Source organism: Balaenoptera physalus (assembly GCF_965194825.1).
Source record: "Balaenoptera physalus genome assembly, chromosome: 15".
NCBI lineage: Eukaryota > Metazoa > Chordata > Mammalia > Artiodactyla > Balaenopteridae > Balaenoptera > Balaenoptera physalus.
The window spans coordinates 37,209,707-37,230,995 of NC_138894.1; the positions used below are offsets into that span (position 1 = coordinate 37,209,707).

The 21,289-nt window shown below is 43.1% G+C and overlaps 1 long non-coding RNA gene across 2 annotated transcripts; it reads left to right on the forward strand.

Moving 5' to 3' along the window:
• The first annotated feature begins 5,124 nt into the window (after nt 1-5,124).
• LOC309643396 lies at nt 5,125-20,973 on the forward strand. Of its 2 annotated transcripts, XR_014253710.1 has the most exons (6): nt 5,125-5,348; nt 5,458-5,560; nt 6,385-6,540; nt 12,677-16,393; nt 19,168-19,342; nt 20,696-20,973. It is a non-coding gene; the product is annotated as an uncharacterized lncRNA (long non-coding RNA). The 2 variants fall into 2 exon arrangements; XR_014253709.1 differs by having other exon boundaries at nt 5,125-5,560; nt 13,825-16,393.
• The last annotated feature ends 316 nt before the right edge of the window (nt 20,974-21,289 follow it).

Below are 21,289 nucleotides of genomic sequence, written 5' to 3' on the forward strand. Positions count from 1 at the left end.
GAATGGGCATCATCAGAAAATCTACAAACAACAAATGCTGGAGAGGATGTGGAGAACAGGGAACCCTCTTGCACTGTTGGTGGGAATGTAAATTGATACAGCCCCTATGGAGAACAGTATGGAGGTTCCTTAAAAAACTAAAAATAGAATTACCATATGATCCAGCAATCCCACTACTGGGCATATACCCAGAGAAAACCATAATTCAAAAAGACACACGCACCCCAATGTTCATTGCAGCACTATTTACAATAGCCAGGTCATGGAAGCAACCTAAATGCCCACTGACAGACGAATGGATAAAGAAGATGTGGTACATATACACAATGGAATATTACTCAGCCATAAAAAGGAATGAAATTGAGTCATTTGTTGAGACGTGGGTGGATCTGCAGACTGTCATACAGAGTGAAGTAAGTCAGAAAGAGAAAAACAAATATCGTATATTAACACATATATGTGGAACCTAGAAAGATGGTACAGATGAAACGGTTTGCAGGGCAGAAATTGAGACACAGATGTAGAGAACAAATGTATGGACACTAAGGGGGAAAGCGGCAGGGGTGTGGGGGGTGTGGTGTGATGAATTGGGAGATTGGGATTGACATGTATACACTGATGTGTATAAAATTTATGACTAATAAGAACCTGCTGTATAAAAATAAAAATAAAATAAAATTCAAAAAAAAAAGAAAAACACTTTTATTGAGGATGCTCTGTATGTACTGATACAAAAAAGGTCTCTATGATACACTGTCAAGTGGAAAAAGCAATGGAAGAAAACAGCAAATATATCTAAGAAGGAGAAAATGTAAATCTATTTTGATATGGAAATGCATGAAATATCTCTGGAGGACAAGCAATAAACTGGTAATAATGACTACCCAGGGCAGGCAAATTGAAGGAATAGGAATTGAGGAGATGAAGAACAGGGGAAAGAGGGAGCCTTTCCATTGTATACTGTTTTTTAACTTTTTGATCTTTAACCCTGTGAAATGATTGCCCACCTGAAAAAAATTTTTTAAATTTTAAGTTATACCTCTTTATCTTGGTGTAAAATTAAAATATAATAATTTTCAATATTTTGAGAAATAATGAAAATACAGAAAACAATACCCCCAAATCCCATCTCTCCAGAGATAAAACATTTTGATGTACATACAGTGCAATCTTATAACATATTTTGAACTTGCACACTTACATGCCAACCTGAGAGCCTACTTGCCAGTCTTTTAATCCTCACAACAGTAAATCCACTAACCTATAGTAAGATTATAGAGGCTCAAATAAAATAAAAAGGAGTAAACCTTGTGGATAAGCAGGGACACTTGAAAACTCCCCATTCATCTCTAGGTAGTCAATGATTATTTCAGAGATAGAATGGTTTCGGTGCCTAGATATGTGAATATAGCCTTTCCTTTTTCCTTCTTGCAGTCTAGCACTATACTACGCAGAAGAATTTCTCTCAAAGTGGCAAGCCTGAATCAAGTATTATCTTCACTACAATTCAATCTTTTTATACTTCTTTTACCCAAAATGGGATTATATTCATAAATTTAAAGAAGTTGTTCTTTTTTACCCTGATATTATGACTGATTTCTCATTTTGTCAAATTTCTTCCGCAACATGATTTGTAATGGTTGTATAGATTTACAACATGATTTGTAATGGTTGTACATATTTACATTGTATTAATATATAGTATGAATTATTATATTCTATGATTTAAATTATTTTACCATTTCCCTTTTTAGGGACAATTAGTTTTTTCCAAGTTCCATCATCATAAACAACATTGCAACAAACATCCAGTAACTAACCCTGTGTACATATCCATTCCTTAGAATAAATTCCCAGAAGTGGAATTGCTGGGTCAGATGTATCAAAATATTAAAGAATTTTCATAAGTATGAGTGATATGCCTTCCAAAAACCTAATTAACTCTTAATGGGAAAGAAAATAAAAGGTACTTAGGGGAAATGACAAAGGATGCTTTACTAATTCTATCTGTGTAAATCCTCAAATCTCAAACTGCAAAATTTTGCTCATGTAACATGTCAAAAATTCAAAAAGAAGTTGACAAGCCTTAACATCAAATCACAGCTCTTACATGAATGCTGCAAAGAAAATCTCTGAGGCCTCAAAGAGAGATCTCTATGATAAACTCTTCTAGGAATGACACATCACTGAGAGATGACAGAAAGACTTAAGTTCTCAAAATCTTCCAACTTACTGCCATTAAAAAACTTCAGCATTTAATGTTAGTTATTGTAATATTCAAAATTATTATAGCACTTTATCATCACATTCCTTTCTTTTTAAAAATAAATTTATTTATTTTATTTTTGGCTGCATTAGGTCTTCATTGCTGCGTGCCGGCTTTCTCTAGTTGCGGCAAGCGGGGACTACTATTCGTTGCGGTGCGCAGGCTTCTCATTGCAGTGGCTTCTCTTGTTGCAGAGCACAGGCTCTAGGCACGTGGGCTTCAGTAGTTGTGGCTCGCGGGCTCTAGAGCGCAGGCTCAGTAGTTGTGGTGCACGGGCTTAGTTGCTCCATCATGTGGGATCCTCCCGGACCAGGGATGGAACCCGTGTCCCCTGCATTGGCAGGCGGATTCTTAACCACTGCACCACCAGGGAAGTCCCAACATCCCTTTCTTTAAGGAGAAAATGCTGTAATAGTCTCTGCTGGTGCTGACGTTTCAATGGAGAAAAATAACATTTTTTAATAAGCCCCCAGTCTCCCAAATTGCATATTCAACACTATTAACACCATTCCAAATTTGGAACCTGGGTATTTAGCTGTGGGTGCAACATGCCTAAGTAAATTAGGAAAAAAGTAATCTTTCAAAATTGATGATTCAAACAATATACATTATTTTTTCTGTATTTGGCAAAATTTCTTTAATGAAAGATAGTGGTATTACCATAAAATAATAAAGCTTAAAACTTATTATTTAAGAAACAAGTGTCACTGTTGCATTCTGATGACTACAACTGACATCAAAAATTATTTTTGGGTGAGATACAGCATAGTATACAATTCTAGAAATCATAATGAACATAATGTAACTTTTTTCAAAAAGAGCAATCCCCAACAAATTCTTTAAACCATTCTATTCTCATAGATCAGTACTAAAGAAGTTTTCCTGGCCACCACAAAATGTCCCCAGAAGCCAAAGGTAAAGGTTCACTACACTTATAGCTCCCTCAACTCCCCTCCCTAAAATACACTTAAAGTTCAGATAAGAAGTCACTCAGAATCCGGACAACTATGGGCGGCCAAACACAATCCAAGTACTTTAAGCATATGCAAAAAAAAGATTTACAGAAAAGATAAATTAAGGGTTCTTTTTGATTTTACAAGAGAATCCACAGAAGCTTTCGCAATTTTAAAGGGTGTTTAAAGGGCTTACACTTTTCCTAATTACTGAATAAAAGAGAGAGGTATTTCTATTTTCCACCTCCCTAATAGGAACAAAAATTTCAGTATTCGACAATCTCCAACATGCCCTCATTTTTAAAAATCCACAATCTGAATCTCGGAAGGAGGCAGTCTAAATTCCAGCACCTTTTTCTCAAGACAGCAATCCCTTTTCCTCATCCTTACGGGCTAAGAAATAAGCATTCCTTTTTGATTCAAACTAACCCACGGGGGCTTGGAAAAGGGCAAAGCCGACTGAAACAATGCCACCAGAACTTGGACCCGGAAACCAGCGCCGAGAAGCATGACACGCGTTCTGCAAAATGTGTTTCATTCTTTTCACTCCCGGCCCCCATCAACTCGCAACAAAAGCCACAGAGATTGGGAGAGGGCAGTACAGTACTGGTATTGGATTGTCAGAGCAATTCACTTAATTGCTGTAAGGACCGGAGACAGACTCAGGACACAAAGGTGAAAAGAAAGAGCCGATGCTGCTACGAAGTGCCCCCGAGACTGAGACTTGAGCAGTGTCGTAACAGGTGTGCAGCTCGGCTTCCTGGGGACTCTTGGAACACGCAGACCGCTGCGATCAACAGCCGGGCGGCCGTCCGCTCCTGGGGGACAGACCCGAGTCCGCAGCCGAGGGGGGCTGCGAGGCGTGGCCTATTTCCCTCCGCTATCCAGTGGGAGCCGGGAGGGGGCGCACGCTCTTTTTACCCCATTCCAAAATCTGGAGCCTGGGTATGCGGTTGCGGGTGAAAACAAGCCTAAGCAAACTGGGGGTGGGGGGGGGGAATCCCTCAAAAATGATGGCTCCAAAAAAAAAAAAAGATTGATGACTCAAAACGGTACGCAGGGTTTCTTTCTTTTATTTTTCTGCACTTTGAGACGCATGGTTTCTTTCCTTTGTTGTTTTGTACTTTGAGAAATTCCTTTAATGAAAGAAACGTATTACTCTAAAAAAAGAAAGTTCAAAACGTGGTACTTAGAAAACAAAAGTGTCAGTGTTGCCTTTAAACGACTACCTTGATATCAAACACTATTTTTGGCTGAAATACAGCATATTATGCAATTCTACGGTGTAAATTTTTAAAAGAGAAATCTTTAGAAAGAGCTTGAGTTCATCCGAGCTATTTCATTGACTTCAAGCGAAACTTAGGCTCTCTGGCGACCCCTCCTCACCCCACCCCGACCCCAATACCCCGCAGTGCAACGATTATTTACATAATCGGAATCTCCTAAGACCCGCCCGGGCAGCGCCGCGTCCACGGAGCCTGTCCAGATCCGAGAAGTTACTGGGACTGCGAAGTCGAGTGACAAGTGCCCGTGAGGCGTTCCACTGCTAGCCGACCGGCTGGGCGCCTCCGCAAACACAACTTGCTTAGCGCTAAAGACGAGACGACTGGAGAGTGACAGTCACCGGGTGGAGTGGGGTGCGGGGTCCAAACCCCGCGACGCGACAATGCCTTGGCTCGGACCCTGCCGGCCCGCTCGCCCCTGCCTACCCACCCACTGCCAATTGCCCCGGAGCACAGAGGGGCGGGGAGCCCAGGAAGCGCTCACCGCTTCAGCGAGTCCGCAACCGGCGGCGCCGCGGCAGTCGCGGAGACGTAGCTCGGCGCCGCGGCCCCAGCTGCCGTCCGGGTTGTAGCCCCGGCAGGAACGCGGTGCCTGGGCATTGCCGGAGGCGCTCCTGCAGCATCCGCGCAGCTCTCCGCGCTCCGCGCACACCGCCCCTTCGGCCCCAGGGCGCAGGGAACGGCGCGGCGGGGCCGCTCACCCCCGAGGGCGGCCAATGGGCGCGGAGCGCAGGAAGCCAGGGGCGGGGCGGAGCGGACCAGGCTTCCCAGCGACGCCGCGGGCTCCGAGGTCCTCCCCCGCCGACCAAGAGGCGTCCGGGTCTCCACTTGACCCGGCGTGGAATAGTGGGTTTCAGATCTGTGAATGTCTAAGAAGTGCGGGACACGTTTCTGATTTTGCGGGGTCTCTTTCTTTCCCTTTTTAGACAAACATTTCTTCGTGCGCTGTTTATAGAACACCTATCGAGGCCCAGCTCCAGTGCTTGCGGACGCATGACAATGGGAAACAGCCCCTACTTTAGAGGGCCTCCCAGTCAGTCGGGTGCAGAAGGAAACAGGTAACTAGGGGAGCCCGCATGGGGTGCATTCCAATATCAAAAACCATGTTTTGCAATGGAGGAGAGGAGAGCATGCGGGAGATTTAGGCCAGGTGAGAGCTAAAGGGCATGATACCCTGGAATTCTAGTGGCCATGATTCACAGTGGAGAACAGTCCACGCATCATTTTCTTTTTCTTTATTCCTTAAAGACGACTAGATAGTATATGTGACAGTTAATTTTTCAATAGCGTCAAAAATATATGATATGCAATGAAAGGAAATTTCCATCATCCACTGCCCCTGGTTTTCTTACCTCTGAGGCTACCACTGTTAACAAATTTCCTGCATATCTTTTCAGAGAGACTCTGTGCTATATATATATATATATGTATATACTCATTACTCTTCCCTCAGTCTCCTCTCTCCCTCTCTCTCTCTCTCACACACACACATACACACACACACTGTACTCTACACAGTTTTGCCACCTTGCTTTTTCTTCACTTACCACTATATCTTGGACAACTTTCATTGTTTTTAATGATTGCACAGTATTCCATCAAATTGTTGTTTCAATTATGCTCCTACAGCAATTTATCAGGGCACCTGTTTCACCACATCTCTTTGTACAGTATTTATCAAACTTAATTTTTTGAAATTTCCTTTCTGTAAACATTCTGTTTGTATCCTTTGCCCATTTTTCTATTCAATAATGTTAGTCTTTTTTCTTAATTGTTGGAAATATATATATTTGGAGATAGGGCCTTTAGAGAGGTAACTAAGGTGACATGAGGTCATGAGGGTGGGGACCTAACCTACTATGCCTGGTGTCCTTGTAAAAAGAGGAAGAGACACCAGGGATATGCATGTACACAGAAAAGGTCATGTGAGGACACAGCAAGAATGTGACCATTTCCAAGCCAAGGAGAGAGACTACAGGATAAACCAAACCTGCTGATACCATGTTCTGGGACTTCCAGCCTCCAGAACTGTGAGAAAGTAAGTTTCTGTTGTTTCAGCCACCCTGTCTGTGATATTTTGTTTTGGCAGCCCTAGTAAACTAATACAGCAAGAATGCGGAGAAACTAGAACCCTTTTATTTATTTATTTTTTAATTTATTATTTTTTTTACACATACTGGATTTGATTTTTTTTTTTTTTTTTTGGGCTGCGTTGGGTCTTCGTTGCTGTGCGCGGGCTTTCTCTAGTTGTGGTGAGCGGGGGCTACTCTTCGCAGCGGTGCACAGGCTTCTCATTGCGGTGGCTTCTCTTGTTGCAGAGCACGGGCTCTAGGCGCACGGGCTACAGTAGTCTTGGTACGTGGGCTCAGTAGTTGTGGCTCACAGGTTCTAGAGCACAGGCTCAGTAGTTGTGGCGCACGGGCTTAGTTGCTCCGCAGCATGTGGGATCTTCCCAGACCAGGGCTCGAAACCGTGTCCCCTGCATTGGCAGGCGGATTCTTAACCACTGTACCACCAGGGAAGTTCCCTAGAACCCTTTTACACTGCTGGTGGGAATGTAAAATGGTGCATCCACTTTGGAAAACAGTCAAAGAGTTAAACATAGAGTTACCAGCAATTGCACTCCTACATATATACTCCCAAATAAATGTACGCACAAAAACTTGTACGTGAATGTTTATAGCAACGTTATTCATAGTAGACAAAAAGTAGAGACAACCCACATGCCTGTCAATTGGTGAATGGATAAAGAAATATGATATATTCATGTAATGGAATATTATTCTTCAATAAATGAAGGAGTAATACATGCTACAACATGGAAACACCTTGAGAACATTATGTTAAGTGAAAGAAGCCAGTCACTAAGGACCACATATTATATGATTCCATTTATATGAAATATCCAAAAATAGGCAAATCTATAGAAACAGAAAGATTAGTGGTTGCCCAGGGCTGGAGGTGGATGAAGGGATTGGGGGTAATGACCAGAGGTACAGGGTTTCTTTGTGGGGTAATGAAATGTTCTAAAATTTATTGTGGTGATGGTTTCATAGTTCTATTTGAATATACTAAAATTCATTGAATTATATACTTTGAATGGATGAATTATACAGTATGTGAATTATATCTCAAAAAAAGTGTTAAAAACAGAACCAATACACAGACTTCACTAAACAAGAGGTCACAGTATGTGACCAAATATTTCATACATGAAGAAACTCAGAGAAGTTAATCCTGGGGAAATGATTAACCTTACTGCAAGGCTAATTGAAAATACAAAGGAGAATATTGGCAGAGCTAAGAAAAATGGCTAAACTCCTAAACTGATAAAATTATTTACTAGGACAACTGTCTTTGAAAGTACTGAGGCAAAACACAAGACCTATGAAATTATTCATATTTGTTCCATAATCCACAGTTGGGGATACCTCAAAATAATCCAAATGAGAAAAATCAATTTTCACTAAATGTTTATAGCAATACTATTCATGATGCAAAACAAAATAAAACTGGAAATAACTCAAATACATGATAATTGGAAGGGTGTTTAGTAAAGTAGCAAACATGGACTGCATTAATGAATGGGAAAAAGTACATCCAAAATAATGAGAAAGTAGAATACAAATTAGTTTCTGAACTCTAATGACTGTACATAAATACATTTTTACTGTTGAGTATAAAGAGGAAGAAATTTAGTAATAAATGGGACCAGAATTCTTCTTAGGAAAAAAACAACAACAACTGTGTTTGGGAAAATATCCTGATAAGCTGTTTCTGGTATAAGGTGAGACTCTGAAAACATGGATATGAGCAGAAGCCCTAGCAACACAAGAAAAGCTGCTCTGCCTGGAAACAAGGGGGGAATTTATTTTTGCTCCTGTGAGAGAGCGAGAGAGGAGGGAGAAGACATGGGCCAAGCAAGGGAGGGATGGGAGAGAGGATTTGAGAGGAGGAAAAGTCTGGGTTGCTGCATTGACTAAAGGTTGGTGGGAAGTCTCTGGTGACTGGGTGGGAAATGGGACTTTTAAAGGAATAGGAGTGTCTAATATATAAATTTTAAGTTGTTTTCTCAAATCTGAAAACCTCACTAAAGCTCTGTGTGAGTGGAGTTTTGTAGAAACTGAGGAAGAGACTGAAGTTGAGGCAGTTGGAATAGTGAAAGGACAGCACCTTTGGATACAGGGGCTCAGGGCCAGGGAAGATAGAAGAAAGTGAGTCTCTCAGAAATTATCGGTAATCTTGGGAATGGCTCTACATGCCCAGATTGGATGTTCGGGAAGACCTTATTTAGATTACAGAGGGAAGGGAAGCTCTACCTGACATGTGCCTTACATAAGGATGAGAAGATAACATGAAGTAAATGTAGGTGTTTTACGTTTAGGAGAGGCTTAAATGTATGAATTTAAAAAGAAAAAATTCTCGTCTGTTCTAACAATATTGATCCCCATCCACTGACTAAAACAGAACGAATGGATCATGGCTAAGCCCCTGCCACAGCAAAATCCAGTGGAAGTGATGTTCAGGTACACTGTGGATAATGGCTGGGGGGAATGGAAATGAATAGGTAAGATGGAAAAATTAACATCCATTCTCTCTTGGCAGCAGGGCTGGAAGGAATGTAGTTGGGCTGCCCAATTTTAGAAAAATTGTTCTGTGTGTTTGTTGAAGTGTTATTAGAGCAAAAACATGAACAAATGTTCAAGAACTGGTCTGTGAGAAAAGTTCACAGAGAAAAGAATTAATATTGTAAATGACTCTCAGTGGGCACATCAAAGTTCTTAATTGCCCAACTTCAGAATTCATCGTTTCCACTGACTTAGCCAGAGGAGGGTTACTAACCAGCCCAAACTGAAAGATAGATGGCAGGTCTGTGGCACAAGACCTAGAGGTGATTTTGCCAAGGTTATAGAGCAAGCCAGAGGGTGAACTGAAAATAGAACTGTACCTCACGCTCCCATGCAGGCTATATGATAACTTGTGTACTGTCAGCAAAGAGTTAAGGAATGAATGTCCTGGAGAGGTTAGCATAGTTTTATGGCTAAAGGAGTCTTGCTCAGCAATTGCAAATGTAACTTGACAATGGTGAATGACCTACCTAATCCTATAAACAGTAACAACCTGAGCACTTAAGCAAAAGTTGCAGAAAAAAAAAAAATTTTCTCTCTGACGACTGCAGAATTTTTTAAATGCACAGCTCCACTATCAGGAAGCCGCTACTTGTACAATGCTTAAACTGCAGAGACCGTCACCTTTGGTCCTCCTCCTCTCAAGACTAAGCTTCCAAATAACGACTCTCAACACTGTAATACCAGCAAGCTTACAGGATCTCGTGGAAGTGTGTAAACGTTTTCATAAGCGTAGGATTTTCTGGAGACAGATAACTTTCTGTAAGTTTCCTTGCTGAATTAACAGAACGGGAAATTAGAATGGGACAGTCAGATAGTTAGAGCTCCAGGGCTTAGCCATTAAATTTATGTCTCTAGGTACTCAGGCCATGGAGGAATTGCTCAGCTAGCTGCTATGCTCATATTTTTAGGCAAACAACAAAAGCTAGTACCACTGGTTAGGTGACTGTTCTCTAGGGTAGATTCCTATATTGCACTGATCTAGTCAACAGAATAACTTCAAAAATTTATGTTTCAGGACTGTTGTTAATCCCATTCCCACTTTTCAGGAAGAGTTCTTTGTGATGATTGCTGTGTAAAGTGGGTTAATACTTTCGGTCCAGCTCTAAGTGCAGATGTCACAAACAGTCCCAGACTATGGATTTCTTGACTGCTAGTTTCTTCCCCTTCATGTAAGAGGCTGCACTATTACTGCTTCTACTCAGTTCTTCAGTTGCGCCTTCTACAAGACCCTGACCAGAAGAAACATAAAATCGAAGTGTACAGTAGAAGAAAGGAGGTGATAGGTCCAGCAACTATTTCTCAGAGAGCTCTCACTTAACTGGTAAGCGTGGCGGAAGCCAATCCCCTTTCAATAGCATAGCATCATATTTGAAAGCACCTTACAGAGGCTCCATAAAAAGCAGGAACGATGGAACTACATGGATAAAATATATATCAAAATATCCACCAATAAAATCAGGGTTATTAGAAATGTTACCTTTTGCAGGCAATATTTTATTAATATGTTAATAACTCAGTTATTGTGAGGTGAAGAAATAATCCAAACATTCAGATTTGCATGAAGTTTTTTGCTCCTTCAGCCTCTTTTAGCATAAATATTTTGGCTGCTACCGTTTTTTCCCCTTTTAAGCAGCACAGTGACATATGTTAGTACATTTCTGAGTTAAATACATATAAATACACAGGTTAAGTACATTTGGGGTGGGAAGTAGATGCAGCTTAATTCAGAATGCCTTTTGAGCATTCTTAGCCATTCTGTCTAAATTCTGGTAATATTCAGGATTTGCCTCTGTTCACCAAAACATAGGCTATGTTTCACAAAGAAGGTAAAAAATGTGAGAAACTCCAAGGGGTCAGCAGTGTGTCTGGGATGCTCCTCTGCTCATTTCCTCTCCTCCCTTCCCACTTTGACCCATGCTCTGTTTTACAGTCCTGTTTTATCTTGAACCCTGGTTCAGCAATTTCTGTCTGCACAGTTCCAACATATGGACTATTTTAACTGATTCATGTATTCATCCATCCATCTATTCACCAACAGTTTTGTCACTTTAAGGAACATAAGCATTCCCTGCCCTTAATAAGGCTTCAGTTGAATAAGGGAGATAGCCAAGTGACAAGGTAAGAATATATGAAATGAACCGAACAAGCTCCCGCCTGCTGCAGCAGGGGCCCCAGTAAAGCCTTGCCTGAATTTCTTGTCTGGCCTCGGGTCAATTTCTATTGATTGGGGAAGGCCAAGAACCCTGGTCGGTGTCAGATTTATAGCGCCTAATGTGGGGATGTTGTCACCTTTTGGGGAAGGGATCTGGGCATCTCCAGGACCACTGAATGCAGCTTCCCCAAGGGTGACAGGTGGCAACCTGAACCTCTTGTTTCAGCATCACCGCATTTGGTAAGTCTGCCTTCCTGGCCCCTGGGGGCCTCAGTACCCTCATTCAGGCAATGCTTTTCCCCTCCCCTTTGTCCTTTTCCCTCTCCTGATATCTCTCTGCTTCTCCTCTCTCGATCCTCTCCTACTTCTGTCCTCTCCTTCCGGGAGAGTGGACATCGGGCAGCTACCGCATCACTCCTCTCAGCTTGTGAGACCATGCTCCCTCTGGCCAGCAATGGCTTACCTTGACGGGTGACAAGCAGAGGTGGGAGAGGCTCGCCTCATACCATGCAGACCCTGGTCCAGCAGGCTCTCCCTGATAGGAGATTTATGAGAGTGATAGAGGTTTAAACCTCATATCTTGTAGTGGCTGGAAGTCCTATCGTCCCAGTAGCCTCACCTTTATTTTCCTGCTGTCTCTTTCTCTTTTTCAGTCTTATCTGTCCCTCCTCCCTTTACCTCTCCCTTGATCCTTTTTTTTAAAATTTTTATTTATTTTTTATTTTTATTTTTGGCTGCGTTGGGTCTTCGTTGCTGTGCGCGGGCTTTCTCTGGTTGGGGTGAGCAGGGCTACTCTTCGTTGTGGTGCGCAGGCTTCTCATTGCAGTGGCTTCTCTTGTTGCAGAGCACGGGCTCTAGGCGCGCGGGCTTCAGTAGTTATGGCATGTGGGCTCAGTAGTTGTGGCTCACGAGCTCTAGAGCACAGGCTCAGCAGTTGTGGCGCACGGGCTTAGTTGCTCCGCGGCATGTGGGATCTTCCAGGACCAGGGCTCGAACCCGTGTCCCCTGCATTGGCAGGCGGATTCTTAACCACTGAGCCACCAGGGAAGCCCTCCCTTGATCCTTATACCTGCACTGCCGTCCCCTTTATCCTGAAAACTTCTTGTTTGTGTCTTTAAGTTTTTGTCATTGGTATCTTTGTTTTACGTAGTTTTGTCTGTCCACCTGCTTCTGCAAGTCTCTGTCGAAATTGTGGGCATGGTGGAGTATTTAAACCTTGAAATATAAATGCAGCCCACACTGCCTGAAACTCCAACCTTGGGTTACTTGGTGGGATTTTAAAGAACAAACAGAAAAAGACAGGAGCTTGCATTTTTCCCTCCTCTGCTTTTGCAATGTAACTATTGTGCCTGGGTTGGAAGAGCTTGCATCTCTCTCCTCTGCCTTTGCAGTGTAACTATTCTGCCTGGGCTCTCAGGAACTACCTGATTCATCTGTAGTCCCCCAGACTGAAGAAGAAAAAACAGAGCCATTTTAAATTCAAGCAGGAAAACTATGAGGTCTCTGGTTCTGTCTGTCTTCATATAAAAATTAACTTGTAAATGAGCTGTATTTAATTTGCTTAAAGGAAATCAAGCACTTATATACATTCTCAGAAATATAAAAGAGGCTCACCAGAATACATTTCGGGTTCATGTGATCTGGGAAATACTCAATATTGAATTAATATCTGGTATTAAAACTAACTTAAGCTTGTGGGTTTAATTAATACAGACCTGTCTTTAGAGCCATCAACATTAAGTATAATACTTTTATTGTACCTAGGGTTACTGAAGTCAGTAAGTGCATATTGTTTTTGTTATGAAATTTGTCAACAGGGAAAATTACCTGATATTATTAACTTATTAAGTAAATATAACTGGGATAAGAACTTTTTGGTAAACTCTATAGGAATAATTATGTTTTGGAAATGTCCATCTAAAACAATCCCTCCAAATTTTGGTAACTTTAAATTAAGTTAAATGATAGGAAGTCATTGAATATCCAGACCATTTCAAATAAGATAAAATGTTGAGAACTTTAATTGCTAAACAGGTCTAAATTTACCCACTTTTGTCTTCTTGTGAGAGGGAAACTCTTTGGTGACACCTTGAGATGTTCTCTACCAATCTATAGAATGCTAATGAAAAAGACAGTTCGTGGTTGCTTAAGGAAAGTAGGATGTGTCAGAAAAGAAGGTATGAGGAATGGAATTATATTTTGTTGAAAGGAAAAAAAGGTGATTTTGTCCTAAAGCTGGCTGTTTCTAAATGGAAAGAATGAGGGATAAAGTATGGCTACAGAAAGTTGCAGAAAGTTCACAGAAAAGGAACATTGAGAAAAGAATTTTGTATGTGGTCAGGATTTTCTAAGGTTGGATTAAATTTAATTAGGTAAATGGATTTTATTAAAAGTAGGCTGATGCAAGACTGGATTTGGTTTCTCTCTCTCATAAGAGAACAAAGATTTCCTGGAATGCTGCTTTTGATATCAGATTGTGTGAGTTTCTGTGCCTTTAAGGGATCTGTTTTTATTTTTGAAAAATTTTTTTTCACCTTAGCTCAAGGAATAATTCCTTCACAGTGACTTATGATTCTATCTGACCAGGTGTTTTAAAACTTTTTGAGATTTTTGACAGACTTCCCAAATATCAAATTCTAATTGAAATTCTTTTGACTTCCAGTTAAATTTGGGGTGCTTCAGGGGGCCCCTGGAATATCCCAAAGAGAGATCCTAACCTAATTGGGTTCATTTGGTATGTTAAATTATATGGGAAACATTGTCCAAACTCACTGTTGCCTGTGTGAGATGGAATCATCAGGCTCTCCCCAATTTTATCACAGCCACCAAAAAGATAAGGGAAAGGGTTTTGGGTTCTTCTTCTGTCTAGTCTCTCACCTTGCTCTATGTCCAAAAAATCCCCTGTGGGAATACTCCCACCTCTAGGCCCTCAGGTCCTGACCCCCATGGCATTTTCCATTGCACCCAACTCCAATTCCTCCAGGAGTTCCTTTTTGCGCCTCTAGGACCCTCTTCACTCCAGGCCTTGGCAGCTTATACCTTGTTACAGACTACCTATTGGGCTGGCCACTTCCAAGCAGCCCATATCCAAGCAGCCCACATCCTAAGCTTTGTAGATGTTCAGTCTCGAGGAATACACCCCAACACAGGGAAAACTGTTACAGGACACAAGCTTTATAGACAACAGATCCCCCTCAAGGAGAGCCCTGGCAATGCACTAGCACTGGTTCAAATAACCCCTATCAGGGACCCCTTGCACGAGGGCCTGATGACAAGAGACATCTGATTAGGCAATGGGAGAGTAGAGGATGCTCAAAATCCCATTAGGTAAGAAGGGAATTCGGGGGACACTCTGACCCCCTTCCAACAAAAGCCTCGTGGTAAAATGTCTCTGAGATGCCAGACTTCACTTCTAGGAGCGCTCTTGGTTGCAGGTTACTCAACACGGGAGGAGCCTCTTCTAAGCCAGAAGGAACACCTCCGGAATGTATCCTTAAAAATCAGAAATTTTAAAAATAGATGGGCTGAAAAGGGAAAAACTTAAACTCTACTGTCACACTGCCTGGCCTGTATATAAGTTGGGGGGTGGAGAAAAACGGCCTGAAAATGGACCTCTAAATTACAATACCATCTTGCAATTGGATCTTTACTGTCACAGATGGGAAAATGGACTGAGGTTCATTATGTCTAAGCCTTCATGGTCCTTTACCAAAACCCCGCTCTAAGCAGCTCCTGTAATCAAAAGCCTGGGGAATCAGAAAGCACTCGACATTTTAGATGATCTCCTTCTAACCTTCCCCAATTCTCAGGGGGGTAAACCAGGTTTCCCCTGCTTCTCTAGAGCTACCTGCTTCTCCAGAGCCTCCTACTTCCCCAGAGACACCTACTTCTCCAGATCCCTCTGACGGCTCCCAAACTCCGCCTCCCTGTGTCCCTTTATACCCTCTGTTACCCCAGGGAGGAGAGACTAGTCCCTCCAGGGTAACTTGTAATGGAACTTCCTATCACCCAGGATCGGGAAAATTATGCCCTCTTAGGGAAGTGGCAAATGGTGAAGAGACAATCGGAGTACATGTGCCCTTCTCTTTAACTGACTTAGCCCAATGCAAAAAGAGAGTGGGCAGGTTTTCTGAAGACCCCAGTAAGTTTGTTGAAGGGTTTGAGGCCCTAACTCTGGCCTTTGATTTAACTTGGAAGGATGTCCAAATAGTCCTATCTACTTGCTGTACCCCTGAGGAAAAACAGAGAATTTGGGCAGCAGCCCAGGGGCACGGTGACCAGCTTGCCAGGGACCAATCCCAACATTTTGTTATAGGTGGAGATGCAGTCCCAAATCAGAAGCCCTGTTGGAATTATAATTCCTGAGAGGGAACAGAAGTCAGGAAGCACATGATCCAATGTGTATTAGAAGGGATGAGAAAGTGTATCAAAAAGCCAGTTAACTATGAAAAGGTTAAAGGAGTGACCGAAGAAGAAAAAGAAAATCCAACCCTCTTTCAGGGGCAGCTTGTGAAGGCTTTTAGAAAATTTACTAACATTGATCCATCCACTCGCAAGGATCAATCCCTGCCGGGACAACATTTTATCAGCCAGTCCGCCCTTGATATTAGGCGGAAACTCCAAAAGTTACAATTAGGCTTACAAACCCCGATGCACCAACTCCTAGAGGGCCTTTGGGGTATTTAATAATCGAGATCAAGCTGAGGAGGAAGATAGAACCCGACGTAAAAACAGGCAGGCCAGCGCTCAAGCTAAACTGATGGCCATAGCTGTCAGCCATGCCTTGCAACCTCAGGACAACCCAAGGGGGCCAAGGAAGTTTAACCAACCGCCTGGAGGTAAAACAGCAAGGGGGAATGCTTCAAATGTAAGTCAACCGGCCACTGGGCCCAAAAGTGCCAAAAGGAACCCCCTGGTCCATGCCCAGTCTGCAAACAAAAAGGTCATTGAAAGTGGGATTGTCCTCAGTCCTGAAGATGAAGGGGGGCTCCCACTCCCGAGACAGCCATGCTGGACGACTGAGGCAGCCCGGGGATTCTGACGGCTCCCCACAACGAGATGTCTATCTCCATCGAGGAGCCCCGGGTGATCCTTGAGAAAGGTGGCAGGTAAGAAAACCAGTTTTTTAATTGATATGGGAGCCACTTACTCTGTCCTGATCTCTCACACTGGGCCTGTTTCCTCCAAAAGTTGTACTGTGACTGGTGTTGATGGAAAGCCTTCCACCCGTTTCTTCACTGGCTCACTTGTCAATTTGAACAGCATTTGATCTCACATGGCTTTTTAGTTGTGCCTGAGTGTCCTACCCCACTACTGGGAGAGATCTTCTGGGCTGCCTCGGAGCCATATTAGGATTAGGAGGTCCTGAGCAACCCTTTTTCTTGATTCTGACTAAGACAAATCAGCTGGAAGAACAAGGTCCTATTAACAGCCATATTCTACACACAGTAAACCCTGCAGTTTGGGACAAAGGAATCCCTGGGAAGGTTATAAACGTCCAACCTGTAAAAATTAGCCTTAAGCCAGAAGTCGCTTATCCTAACAAGATACTGTACCCCATAAAGTTGGAAGCAAAAAAAGGTTTGCAACCCCTCATGGATAAATTCTTAAAACATGGCCTCCCAGTGCCCTGTCCGTCTCAATGCAATACCCCTGTTCTGCCCGTTGTTAAGCCAAATGGGGCATATCGAATGGTACAAGACCTTAGAGCAGTAAATGAGGCAGTGGTCCCTATACGTTCCCCTTGTGGCCAATCCTTATAATATATTAGTCCAGGTCCCTGGAGATGCCAAATGGTTTACTGTGCTTGATCTCAAGGATGCCTTCTCTTGCATCCCAGTTCATCCCTCATCTCAGTATCTATTTGCCTTGGAGTGGACTAACGCCTATACAGGCCAAATGCAACAATATACCTGGACAGTATTGCCTCAGCGGTTTCGAGATAGTCCACACTTGTTCGCCCAGGCCCTAGGAAAAGAACTAAGGGAAATACACCTAAAAGAAGGGGCCATTCTGTAGTACGTAGATGATATATTAACATGTAGCCCCTCCATGGAGCCTCAGATCAAAATACCACTGAAGTCCTTAATTTCCTTGAGACCCGGCGTTACAGGGTCTCCCAAATAAAGGTACAAATCTCAAAACAACAGGTTAAATATCTGGGATATATTATAAGCCCTGGAAGTCGACAGTTATCTCCAGATAGAAAACAAGCTATATTAGGCCTAAGCACCCCAAAGACAAAAAAACATCTTCGTGCTTTCTTAGATGTGGCAGGATTTTGCAGAATTTGGATTCCAGAATTCGGACTAATGGCTAAGCCTCTATATGAAGCCACTAAAGACCCAGATATAAAACCATTACTTTGGATTGGGGAACAAGAAGAGGCTTTTTTTTTTTTTTTTTTTTTTTAAGAAGAGGCTTTTAATAATATCAAACAGGCCCTCACCAGAGCTCCTGCTCTGGGTGTCCCCAGTTTAAAAAAAGCCATTTATCTTGTACGTAGCTGAAAAACAGGAGACAGCCCGAGGGGTCCTTGTACAACAGCTAGGAGAAGCTCCTCAACATATAGGCTATTTTGCCAAACAACTAGATTCTGTGGCCCGAGGTTGGCCTGGCTGCCTCCAGGTGGGAACTGCCACCGTTTTATTAGTGGAAGAAGCTAACAAGCTTACCTTTGGACAGCCACTGGAAGTCCAGACCCCTCATCAAGTACAAGGGATTCTGGAGATTAAAGGCCACCACTGGCTAACTGGAGGCTGCCCTACTAGGTACCAGGCTTCACTCCTTGACTCCCCAGAACTAACATTCAAAACTTGCCACACCCTCAACCCAGCTATACTAATGCCAGCGGAAAAGTCCAGAACTAACACATTCCTGCCTTGAAACCCTTGACCATGTTTATGCTGTAGGCCTGATCTAACAGACCAGGCCATAGAAAACCCTGAGGAAGAATGGTTTACTGTTGGCATACTGTTATAGAAGCAAAACCTTTGCCACCTAACACTTTAGCCCAGAGGGCTGAGCTAATAGCCCTAACTCGAGCCTTAACCTTAGGGAAAGGAAAATTATAAACATACGTACAGACTGGAAATATGCCTTCCTTGTTTTACATGCCCATGCAGCTATCTGGAAAGAAAAAGGACTTTTAAATCCGAAAAAGTCCCCTGTGAAATATGGGGCTAAGAGTTTACATCCCATAGAAGCGTCTCAAAAACCAAAACTAGTAGCAGTCATTTACTACCACGGACATCAAAAGGAAAATTCTCAAATTACCCAAGAGAACAACAGGGCAGATCGGGAGGTAAAGAAAGCAGCCCTTATGCCCATACCAAGTAGAAACCAACATTGAGAAAATTTGACAGCAAGCCACTTGGCTTCAGCAGACAAGTAACCACCAATTCTTGCTATTCAATATGCGCGGGGAAATTGAAAACTCGCTCTCTAGTTTGTTCTCTTGGATACCACAAGGTGTAAAAAACTTTCTGGCAGGAGGTTTTCATTTTCTTCTAACCCTTTTCTTTTCAGTCATACTGATTTATGCCATATTTCACCTAGTACTCCGCTGTCTTTCCTACTGTTGTAAACCTGTGAGTAAGACTTTTCGGTCCAAGAAGGAGACCTGGGACCAACAGGTCCAGACCATCCATTCTAAAAATTGAGAAACATGCGAAACTTTAGCCCCGAGGTTAACAAAAATATACACCAAGCAGAATGGCTTTTTGGCAGGGGCAACATCACCCCCTGTCTGGTCAACAGTTAAGGAAGCCCTCCCAAAGTTACCCTGGTTGCTTCCCTTTCTAGGCCCTTTAATAGCTATTGTTGTTCTTCTCCTTTTTAGCCCCTGTTTGTTTAACCTTTTGATTAAGTTCATGTCTTTCAGACTCCAACAGTTTGAAGTAAGGCTCATGATGGCTCAAGGAGTTCAACCCAGGTTCCTACAGGTCCTTGGAACAGTCAGCAAGGGACTTCTACACCTCCAGGGTAGGCTAGGATCTGTGGCCCCTGTCCAGCAGGAAGAAGTTTCAGAAGAGACCTTCAGCCTTTACCCCTTAAGAGTAAGTGTGACTGGAATAAGTGTGACGCAGACCTACTAGAGAATGGACTTGAGGATATGGGGAGGGGGAAGGGTAAGCTGTGACAAAGTGAGAGAGTGGCATGGACATATATACACTACCAAACGTAAAATAGATAGCTAGTGGGAAGCAGCCGCATAGCACAGGGAGATCAGCTCGGTGCTTGGTGACCACCTAGAGGGGTGGGATAGGGAGGGTGGGAGGGAGGGAGACGCAAGGGGGAAGAGATATGGGAACATATGTATATGTATAACTGATTCACTTTGTTATAAAGCAGAAACTAACACACCACTGTAAAGCAATTATACTCCAATAAAGATGTTAAAAAAAAAAAAAAGAAGAAGAAGTGTGTAGGGACTTCCCTGGTGGTCCAGTGGTTAAGATTCCACGCTCCCAATGCAGGGGGCCCGGGTTCGATCCCTGGTCAGGGAGCTAGATCCCCCATGCCACAACGAAGACCCGGTGCAGCCAGATAATAAATCAATCAATAGATAAATAAATAAATGAATATTTTTTTAAAAAAGAAGTAGAGCCTCTCAGCAGGGAGTGAGACAGGCTGGGACCCGGGACCCTTTGCTGCAGTGCTGCAATGCTTGCACGAGCTGTCCTCCAGCAACAGAATACAAAGAAACTGCATGGGACTAAAAACAACTGCATGCATGTGCAGTTGGAGCAAATTCTGGACAAGAGATACAAAGAGGTCAAAAACCCAGCTGCCGCTTTTGAAGAGCCAGGAGCAAACGCAGGGTGCTCGGCGTGCCCCCTGCACACAACACCACCTAAGCGGTGGGCAAAACACCTAGGCCACCCCTCCGGCCTGACCCCTGGGCACACCCCTACCCTCACCCCATGTAAGGAATAAGCTCACCCCCCCACCCCACCCCCGCCTCAGGGAGCGAGCAAGCAAGGGAACCTGTTGTTTGTTCTCGCTCCCTGCTGCTGCAGCAGGGGCCCCAGTAAAGACTTGCCTGAAAAGAAGAAGAAGAAAAAAAAAAAAAGAATATGTGAAATAAGTGCTAGAGGTCAGCTGTGGGGTCAGAAAGACTTAAGTTCACATCCAGCTCTGCCATTTACTAACTGAGTGACCTTGGTTATTGTTATTGAACCTCACTGAGTTTCAGGTGCATTATCTGGGAAAATGAGTGAGGCAGCTATCTTTGAAGATGGCCCTCAGTGACCCTGCTATTCATGCCCCTGTGTATCTGCTTCTCTTGAATGAAGGCTGGACCTAGTGACTTGCTTCTAACAAACAGAATACTGCAAATTTTTTTTCCATGATGGGGATTCAAAAAACAGACTTTCATCTTGCTGGATTTTTCTCTATTGCCTCCTTAGCTTACATGCTTTAATGAAGCCAAGCTTCCATGTCAGTGAGCCCCACGTGGCAGAGAACTAAGGGAGGCCTCCAGCCAAAAGCCAGTGAGGAACTAAATCCAGCCAACAACCATGTGAGTCAGCCTGGAAGCAAATCATTTCCCTCTTGAGGCTTGTGATGACCGTAGCCCCATTCGATACCTTGACTGCAGCCTGTGAAGCAGAGGGTTCAGCTAAGCCAGCCCAGACTCCTAACCCACAGAAACTATGAGACAATAAATAAGAAAGAGACTGGGGAAGGAGCATAAGCACCCTTGATTCTGGGCAGCTTCTGAGAAGGGCGGCTGAGCACCTATATCACCTTAAGCCCGTGAAATTTGGGTTATAGATGTCTTAAAGGACGAGCAGAGTTCTGACAGGCAAAGAAAAGGAAACAGACATTCTAAACTGAGAGAACAGCACAAGGAAAAATTCAGAGCTCTGAACATAAATCATTTCTTTAGGGGAAAGCAAGTCGTCTTGTGTGACAGGACAGGAGTACAAACTAGTTAATACTTCCTACTCTGATTCTGATTTAGTCCCTAGAGCAATGATTCTCAAACTTTTTGTGCCAGT